The sequence below is a fragment of the Oncorhynchus gorbuscha genome, linkage group LG12 (genome assembly GCF_021184085.1).
Source record: "Oncorhynchus gorbuscha isolate QuinsamMale2020 ecotype Even-year linkage group LG12, OgorEven_v1.0, whole genome shotgun sequence".
NCBI classification, from domain to species: Eukaryota; Metazoa; Chordata; class Actinopteri; order Salmoniformes; family Salmonidae; genus Oncorhynchus; species Oncorhynchus gorbuscha.
Window position 1 is genome coordinate 76,123,977 of NC_060184.1, and position 10,000 is coordinate 76,133,976.

Consider the following 10,000-nt stretch of genomic DNA (forward strand, 5'->3'; position numbering starts at 1 on the left):
TGTTATAATCTCTACCCGGCACAGCCATAAGAGGACTGGCCACCCCACATAGCCTGGTTCCTCTCTAGGTTTCTTCCTAGGTTTTGGCCTTTCTAGGGAGTTTTTCCTAGCCACCGTGCTTCTACACCTGCATTGCTTGCTGTTTGGGGTTTTAGGCTGGGCTTCTGTACAGCACTTTGAGATATCAGCTGATGTACGAAGGGCTATATAAATACATTTGGTTTGATTTATTTAGGTTGCCATTTTCCTTTTTGGTTTTGTGGGTTATTTTCTATGTGTAATTGCTTGTCAGCACTCGTGTCTATTAGCGGCACGTTCGTTTTGTTAGTTTGTTTAGTGTTCTTCGTGTAATAAAAGAAGAATGTATTCTTATCACGCTGTGCCTTGGTCTCCTCCTTGTGACGAACGTGACAGTATCATACCAACATATAAACCTGCGCAGGTCTGTGGATGCTATGTAGATGGTGATGGTGGACTGTGTTTAACTGCCTTTGTGCCGTACTTACTCATTCCAATGTACTGTATCTCATGCCATTGTCTTAGCACCATTTGATACAAGGGGGGGACAATGTCACTCCTATTCCATTCATTTATTATAAAATGTCAAAGTAATCTAGAGTGCTTAAAAACACTCTTCCTATTTTCCTGGCCCATACAGTCCAGCTATAGTGTTCTGTTTGTTGGTAGTTCTGAGCGATCACGGTTTTCGCTTTCGATAATCTTTCTAGACATTGAATACACTAATGCATTATGTGGGTGGAATGCTGTAACAACACAGAATGAAACAATTAGTACAAGTCCCATGACGGTACTGACTGGCAATTACTGCTGATCACTTATTAGACATCATTTATTACTTTACTTTAATATAATATTTCAGTTGTTGTGTATATTACATTAGTTTTATTTGATGACTTAATTATTTCATTCCAAGTCATTTCATTTTATATTTATCTGTTATTTTACCAGGTAAGTTGACTGAGAAGACATTCTCATTTGCAGCAATGACCTGGGGAATAGTTACAGGGGAGAGGAGGGGGATGAATGAGCCAATTGTAAACTGTGGTTATTATTAAAAATCACCAAAATGTTGGTTAATCGCACAGCACTACTTGGGGGAAAAAAAGGATGATGGTCTGACAGAAATCATACAGTAAGTGGTAGGAACACCTCTCTCTCTGACAAAAATGCACATGTGCTTGGCCAGCCGCACAAACGCACACACACACACACACACACACTGTACTCGCCACACACAATCAAATCCCACACATACACACAAATAGGCTACGCTCAGGAAAACACACACACACACACACACACACACACACACACACACACACACACACACACACACACACACACACACACACACACACACACACACACACACACACACACACACACACACACACACACACACACACACACACACACACACACACACTGTAACAATGTACGCTAAGAGAGGGAGTGAAAACACTTAATAAATGAACAAACATGAGGGAAAAACAAGAAACACTAACAGCACACCGACATAACGCCTGGGGAAGGAACCAAAGGGAGGGACAGGTGAGTGTCAAGAGACGCTGGTGACAGGTGTGAGCAATAATCAACAGCCTGGTGACCTAGAGGTTGGAGAGGGAGCACATGTGACACACACACAGGATTTAAAAAGCAACGGAAAGAGGTCAAATGACTGATGAAAGACTGTTAAATGACTGATGAAAGACTGTTAGATGACTGATGAAAGACTGTTAGATGACTGATGAAAGACTGTTAGATGACTGATGAAAGACTGTTAGATGACTGATGAAAGACTGTTAGATGACTGCTGAAAGACTGTTAGATGATGGATGAAAGACTGTTAGATGACTGATGAAAGACTGTTAGATGACTGATGAAAGACTGTCAGATGACTGATGAAAGACTGTTAGATGACTGATGAAAGACTGTTAGATGACTGATGAGACTGTCAGATGATTGATGAAAGACTGTTAGATGACTGATGAAAGACTGTTAGATGACTGATGAAAGACTGTTAGATGACTGATGAAAGACTGTTAGGGAACTGAGGAAAGACTGTCAGATGACTGATGAAAGACTGTTAGATGACTGATGACAGACTGTTAGATGACTGATGAGACTGTCAGATGACTGATGAAAGACTGTTAGATGACTGATGAAAGACTGTTAGGGAACTGAGGAAAGACTGTTAGATGACTGATGAAAGACTGTTAGATGACTGATGAAAGACTGTCAGATGACTGATGAAAGACTGTTAGATGACTGATGAAAGACTGTTAGATGACTGATGAAAGACTGTTAGATGACTGATGAAAGACTGTCAGATGACTGATGAAAGACTGTTAGATGACTGATGAAAGACTGTTAGATGACTGATGAAAGACTGTTAGATGACTGATGAAAGACTGTTAGATGACTGATGAAAGACTGTTAGGGAACTGAGGAAAGACTGTCAGATGACTGATGAAAGACTGTTAGATGACTGATGAAAGACTGTCAGATGACTGATGAAAGACTGTTAGATGACTGATGAAAGACTGTTAGATGACTGATGAAAGACTGTTAGATGACTGATGAAAGACTGTCAGATGACTGATGAAAGACTGTTAGATGACTGATGAAAGACTGTTAGATGACTGATGAAAGACTGTTAGATGACTGATGAAAGACTGTTAGATGACTGATGAAAGACTGTTAGGGAACTGAGGAAAGACTGCCAGATGACTGATGAAAGACTGTTAGATGACTGATGAAAGACTGTTAGATGACTGATGAAAGACTGTTAGATGACTGATGAAAGACTGTTAGATGACTGATGAGACTGTTAGATGACTGATGAAAGACTGTTAGATGACTGATGAAAGACTGTTAGATGACTGATGAAAGACTGTTAGATGACTGATGAGACTGTCAGATGACTGATGAGACTGTTAGATGACTGATGAAAGACTGTTAGATGACTGATGAGACTGTCAGATGACTGATGAAAGACTGTCGGGGAGCTGATGAAAGACTGTTAGATGACTGATGAAAGACTGTTAGATGACTGCTGAAAGACTGTTAGATGATGGATGAAAGACTGTTAGATGACTGATGAAAGACTGTTAGATGACTGATGAAAGACTGTCAGATGACTGATGAAAGACTGTTAGATGACTGATGAAAGACTGTTAGATGACTGATGAGACTGTCAGATGATTGATGAAAGACTGTTAGATGACTGATGAAAGACTGTTAGATGACTGATGAAAGACTGTTAGATGACTGATGAAAGACTGTTAGGGAACTGAGGAAAGACTGTCAGATGACTGATGAAAGACTGTTAGATGACTGATGACAGACTGTTAGATGACTGATGAGACTGTCAGATGACTGATGAAAGACTGTTAGATGACTGATGAAAGACTGTTAGGGAACTGAGGAAAGACTGTTAGATGACTGATGAAAGACTGTTAGATGACTGATGAAAGACTGTCAGATGACTGATGAAAGACTGTTAGATGACTGATGAAAGACTGTTAGATGACTGATGAAAGACTGTTAGATGACTGATGAAAGACTGTCAGATGACTGATGAAAGACTGTTAGATGACTGATGAAAGACTGTTAGATGACTGATGAAAGACTGTTAGATGACTGATGAAAGACTGTTAGATGACTGATGAAAGACTGTTAGGGAACTGAGGAAAGACTGTCAGATGACTGATGAAAGACTGTTAGATGACTGATGAAAGACTGTCAGATGACTGATGAAAGACTGTTAGATGACTGATGAAAGACTGTTAGATGACTGATGAAAGACTGTTAGATGACTGATGAAAGACTGTCAGATGACTGATGAAAGACTGTTAGATGACTGATGAAAGACTGTTAGATGACTGATGAAAGACTGTTAGATGACTGATGAAAGACTGTTAGATGACTGATGAAAGACTGTTAGGGAACTGAGGAAAGACTGCCAGATGACTGATGAAAGACTGTTAGATGACTGATGAAAGACTGTTAGATGACTGATGAAAGACTGTTAGATGACTGATGAAAGACTGTTAGATGACTGATGAGACTGTTAGATGACTGATGAAAGACTGTTAGATGACTGATGAAAGACTGTTAGATGACTGATGAAAGACTGTTAGATGACTGATGAGACTGTCAGATGACTGATGAGACTGTTAGATGACTGATGAAAGACTGTTAGATGACTGATGAGACTGTCAGATGACTGATGAAAGACTGTCGGGGAGCTGATGAAAGACTGTTAGATGACTGATGAAAGACTGTTAGATGACTGATGAAAGACTGTCAGATGACTGATGAAAGACTGTTAGATGACTGATGAAAGACTGTTAGATGACTGATGAAAGACTGTTAGATGACTGATGAAAGACTGTTAGATGACTGATGAAAGACTGTTAGGGAACTGAGGAAAGACTGTCAGATGACTGATGAAAGACTGTTAGATGACTGATGAAAGACTGTTAGGGAACTGAGGAAAGACTGTCAGATGACTGATGAAAGACTGTTAGATGACTGATGAAAGACTGTCAGATGACTGATGAAAGACTGTTAGGGAACTGAGGAAAGACTGTTAGATGACTGATGAAAGACTGTTAGATGACTGATGAAAGGCTGTTAGATGACTGATGAAAGACTGTTAGATGACCGATGAAAGACTGTTAGATGACTGATGAAAGACTGTTAGATGACTGATGAAAGACTGTTAGATGACTGATGAAAGACTGTCAGATGACTGATGAAAGGCTGTTAGATGACTGATGAAAGACTGTCAGGGAACTGATGAAAGGCTGTTAGATGACTGATGAAAGACTGTTAGATGACTGATGAAAGACTGTTAGATGACTGATGAAAGACTGTCAGGGAACTGATGAAAGGCTGTTAGATGACTGATGAAAGACTGTTAGATGACTGATGAAAGACTGTTAGATGACTGATGAAAGACTGTCAGGGAACTGATGAAAGACTGTTAGATGACTGATGAAAGACTGTCAGGGAACTGAGGAAAGACTGTCAGGGAACTGATGAAAGACTGTTAGATGACTGATGAAAGACTGTCAAGGAACTGAGGAAAGACTGTTAGATGACTGATGAAAGACTGTTAGATGACTGATGAAAGACTGTTAGATGACTGATGAAAGACTGTTAGATGACTGATGAAAGACTGTCAGGGAACTGATGAAAGACTGTCAGATGACTGATGAAAGACTGTTAGATGACTGATGAAAGACTGTCAGATGACTGATGAAAGACTGTCAGATGACTGATGAAAGACTGTCAGATGACTGATGAAAGACTGTCAGGGAACTGATGAAAGACTGTCAGGGAACTGATGAAAGACTGTCAGGGAACTGATGAAAGACTGTCAGATGACTGATGAAAGACTGTTAGATGACTGATGAAAGACTGTTAGATGACTGATGAAAGACTGTTAGATGACTGATGAAAGACTGTTAGATGACTGATGAAAGACTGCCAGATGACTGATGAAAGACTGTCAGATGACTGATGAAAGACTGTCAGATGACTGATGAAAGACTGTCAGATGACTGATGAAAGACTGTAAGGGAACTGATGAAAGACTGTCAGGGAACTGATGAAAGACTGTCAGGGAACTGATGAAAGACTGTCAGGGAACTGATGAAAGACTGTCAGATGACTGATGAAAGACTGTTAGATGACTGATGAAAGACTGTCAGATGACTGATGAAAGACTGTAAGGGAACTGATGAAAGACTGTCAGGGAACTGATGAAAGACTGTTAGATGACTGATGAAAGACTTTTATATGACTGATGAAAGACTGTCAGATGACTGATGAAAGACTGTCAGATGACTGATGAAAGACTGTCAGATGACTGATGAAAGACTTTCAGGTAACTAATTGATGGCTCATCAGGGGATTAGTGATGATAGCATCTCTGAGCTGTGGCCAGAGACAAACTGAAGAACAGGTTTCATGAGAAAAGAACATGAAGAGGAAAGGACAGAGAAAATTAGGCTACATGACATTAGAGAGACTCTGAGGTGTGTCAGAGTAAGGGAATGTGACACCGTTGTGGAGAGAAGATTGAGCTGCATTACGTTAGAGAGAGATTCTGAGGCTTTGTGTCTTGCAAATCTCCATAATCAATGTTAAACGTAGAGGCGGAATCACATTTAACATTGATCACAAATCTTTTGGATTTATTTATCTTTGTTTCTTAGGACATACGTCAAAGTGGTACACTGTTGTATTTCCAAGGACACCATCGCCCTCCTGTGGCCAACGAGTGTAATTGGATCAGGTCAGATGGTTGTGGTTCTCAGCATGTTCCTCAAAGCCCCAACAAACAGCGGCATAGCCACGAATACGGACTCGTACAGTCGGTGAGTCAGTGTGGGCCAGAAGTCAATATACAACACAGGAGTTGTACAACACGTAAAATGGTGTATTAGATTGTCATTGGTTATCAAAACTGACATCTTCTATCTTACTGAAGACATAGATCAACCAAGAACACAGTCACACAAGGATTAAGCTACTGCAAAAAAATGCTCAAGTGAAGCTGTGCTCAAGAACACAATGTATTCAAATAAGTCACCTTCAAGCTGTGATGTAACACATGTACAAATATTCACAGAACATTCACCTTCAAGCTGTGATTTAACTCATTTAAAAGTGTTCACAGAACAGTCACCTTCAAGCTGTGATGTAACTCATTTAAAAGTGTTCACAGAACATTCACCTTCAAGCTGTGATGTAACTCATTTAAAAGTGTTCACAGAACAGTCACCTTCAAGCTGTGATGTAACTCATTTAAAAGTGTTCAAAGAACATTCACCTTCTAGCTGTAATGTAACAAATACCAAAGAATTCACAGAACAGTCACCTTCTAGCTGTGATGTAACAAATGCCAAAGAATTCACAGAACAGTCACCTTCAAGCTGTGATGTAACAAATGTACAAATATTCACAGAACAGTAACCTTCAAGCTGTGATGTAACAAATGTACAAATATTCACAGAACAGTAACCTTCAAGCTGTGATGTAACAAATGTACAAATATTCACAGAACAGTCACCTTCTAGCTGTGATGTAACAAATGTCAAAGAATTGACAGAACAGTCACCTTCTAGCTGTGATGTAACAAATACCAAAGAATTCACAGAACAGTCACCTTCTAGCTGTGATGTAACAAATACCAAAGAATTCACAGAACAGTCACCTTCTAGCTGTGATGTAACAAATGTCAAAGAATTCACAGAACAGTCACCTTCTAGCTGTGATGTAACAAATGCCAAAGAATTCACAGAACAGTCACCTTCTAGCTGTAATGTAACAAATACCAAAGAATTCACAGAACAGTCACCTTCTAGCTGTGATGTAACAAATGCCAAAGAATTCACAGAACAGTCACCTTCAAGCTGTGATGTAACAAATGTACAAATATTCACAGAACAGTCACCTTCAAGCTGTGATGTAACAAATGTACAAATATTCACAGAACAGTAACCTTCAAGCTGTGATGTAACAAATGTACAAATATTCACAGAACAGTAACCTTCTAGCTGTGATGTAACAAATACCAAAGAATTCACAGAACAGTCACCTTCTAGCTGTAATGTAACAAATACCAAAGAATTCACAGAACAGTCACCTTCTAGCTGTAATGTAACAAATACCAAAGAATTCACAGAACAGTCACCTTCAAGCTGTGATGTAACAAATACCAAAGAATTCACAGAACAGTCACCTTCTAGCTGTAATGTAACAAATACCAAAGAATTCACAGAACAGTCACCTTCAAGCTGTGATGTAACAAATGTACAAATATTCAGAGAACAGTCACCTTCTAGCTGTGATGTAACAAATGTACAAATATTCACAGAACAGTAACCTTCAAGCTGTGATGTAACAAATGTCAAAGAATTCACAGAACAGTCACCTTCAAGCTGTGATGTAACAAATGTACAAATATTCACAGAACAGTCACCTTCTAGCTGTGATGTAACAAATGTACAAATATTCACAGAACAGTCACCTTCAAGCTGTGATGTAACAAATGTACAAATATTCACAGAACAGTCACCTTCTAGCTGTGATGTAACAAATGTCAAAGAATTCACAGAACAGTCACCTTCAAGCTGTGATGTAACAAATGTACAAATATTCACAGAACAGTCACCTTCAAGCTGTGATGTAACAAATGTCAAAGAATTCACAGAACAGTCACCTTCAAGCTGTGATGTAACAAATGTACAAATATTCACAGAACAGTAACCTTCAAGCTGTGATGTAACAAATGTCAAAGAATTCACAGAACAGTCACCTTCTAGCTGTGATGTAACAAATGTACAAATATTCACAGAACAGTAACCTTCAAGCTGTGATGTAACAAATGTACAAATATTCACAGAACAGTCACCTTCAAGCTGTGATGTAACAAATGTACAAATATTCACAGAACAGTAACCTTCAAGCTGTGATGTAACAAATGTACAAATATTCACAGAATAGTCACCTTCTAGCTGTGATGTAACAAATGTCAAAGAATTCACAGAACAGTCACCTTCTAGCTGTGATGTAACAAATACCAAAGAATTCACAGAACAGTAACCTTCTAGCTGTGATGTAACAAATACCAAAGAATTCACAGAACAGTCACCTTCTAGCTGTAATGTAACAAATACCAAAGAATTCACAGAACAGTCACCTTCTAGCTGTAATGTAACAAATACCAAAGAATTCACAGAACAGTCACCTTCAAGCTGTGATGTAACAAATACCAAAGAATTCACAGAACAGTCACCTTCTAGCTGTAATGTAACAAATACCAAAGAATTCACAGAACAGTCACCTTCAAGCTGTGATGTAACAAATGTACAAATATTCAGAGAACAGTCACCTTCTAGCTGTGATGTAACAAATGTACAAATATTCACAGAACAGTAACCTTCAAGCTGTGATGTAACAAATGTCAAAGAATTCACAGAACAGTCACCTTCAAGCTGTGATGTAACAAATGTACAAATATTCACAGAACAGTCACCTTCTAGCTGTGATGTAACAAATGTACAAATATTCACAGAACAGTCACCTTCAAGCTGTGATGTAACAAATGTACAAATATTCACAGAACAGTCACCTTCTAGCTGTGATGTAACAAATGTCAAAGAATTCACAGAACAGTCACCTTCAAGCTGTGATGTAACAAATGTACAAATATTCACAGAACAGTCACCTTCTAGCTGTGATGTAACAAATGTCAAAGAATTCACAGAACAGTCACCTTCAAGCTGTGATGTAACAAATGTACAAATATTCACAGAACAGTCACCTTCTAGCTCTGATGTAACAAATGTACAAATATTCACAGAACAGTAACCTTCAAGCTGTGATGTAACAAATGTCAAAGAATTCACAGAACAGTCACCTTCAAGCTGTGATGTAACAAATGTACAAATATTCACAGAACAGTCACCTTCAAGCTGTGATGTAACAAATGTACAAATATTCACAGAACAGTCACCTTCAAGCTGTGATGTAACAAATGTCAAAGAATTCACAGAACAGTCACCTTCAAGCTGTGATGTAACAAATGTACAAATATTCACAGAACAGTCACCTTCAAGCTGTGATGTAACAAATGTACAAATATTCACAGAACAGTCACCTTCAAGCTGTGATGTAACAAATGTCAAAGAATTCACAGAACAGTCACCTTCAAGCTGTGATGTAACAAATGTACAAATATTCACAGAACAGTCACCTTCAAGCTGTGATGTAACAAATGTACAAATATTCACAGAACAGTCACCTTCTAGCTGTGATGTAACAAATGTCAAAGAATTCACAGAACAGTCACCTTCAAGCTGTGATGTAACAAATACCAAAGAATTCACAGAACAGTCACCTTCAAGCTGTGATGTAACAAATGTACAAATATTCACAGAACAGTCACCTTCAAGCTGTGATG

The 10,000-nt window shown here is 38.7% G+C and overlaps 1 protein-coding gene across 1 annotated transcript in view; it reads right to left on the reverse strand.

Moving 5' to 3' along the window:
• Positions 1-10,000, reverse strand: part of LOC123990428 (potassium voltage-gated channel subfamily H member 2-like) — a 342,223-nt gene that overhangs the window by 124,658 nt on the left and 207,565 nt on the right. The gene's annotated exons all lie outside the window — the stretch shown is intronic.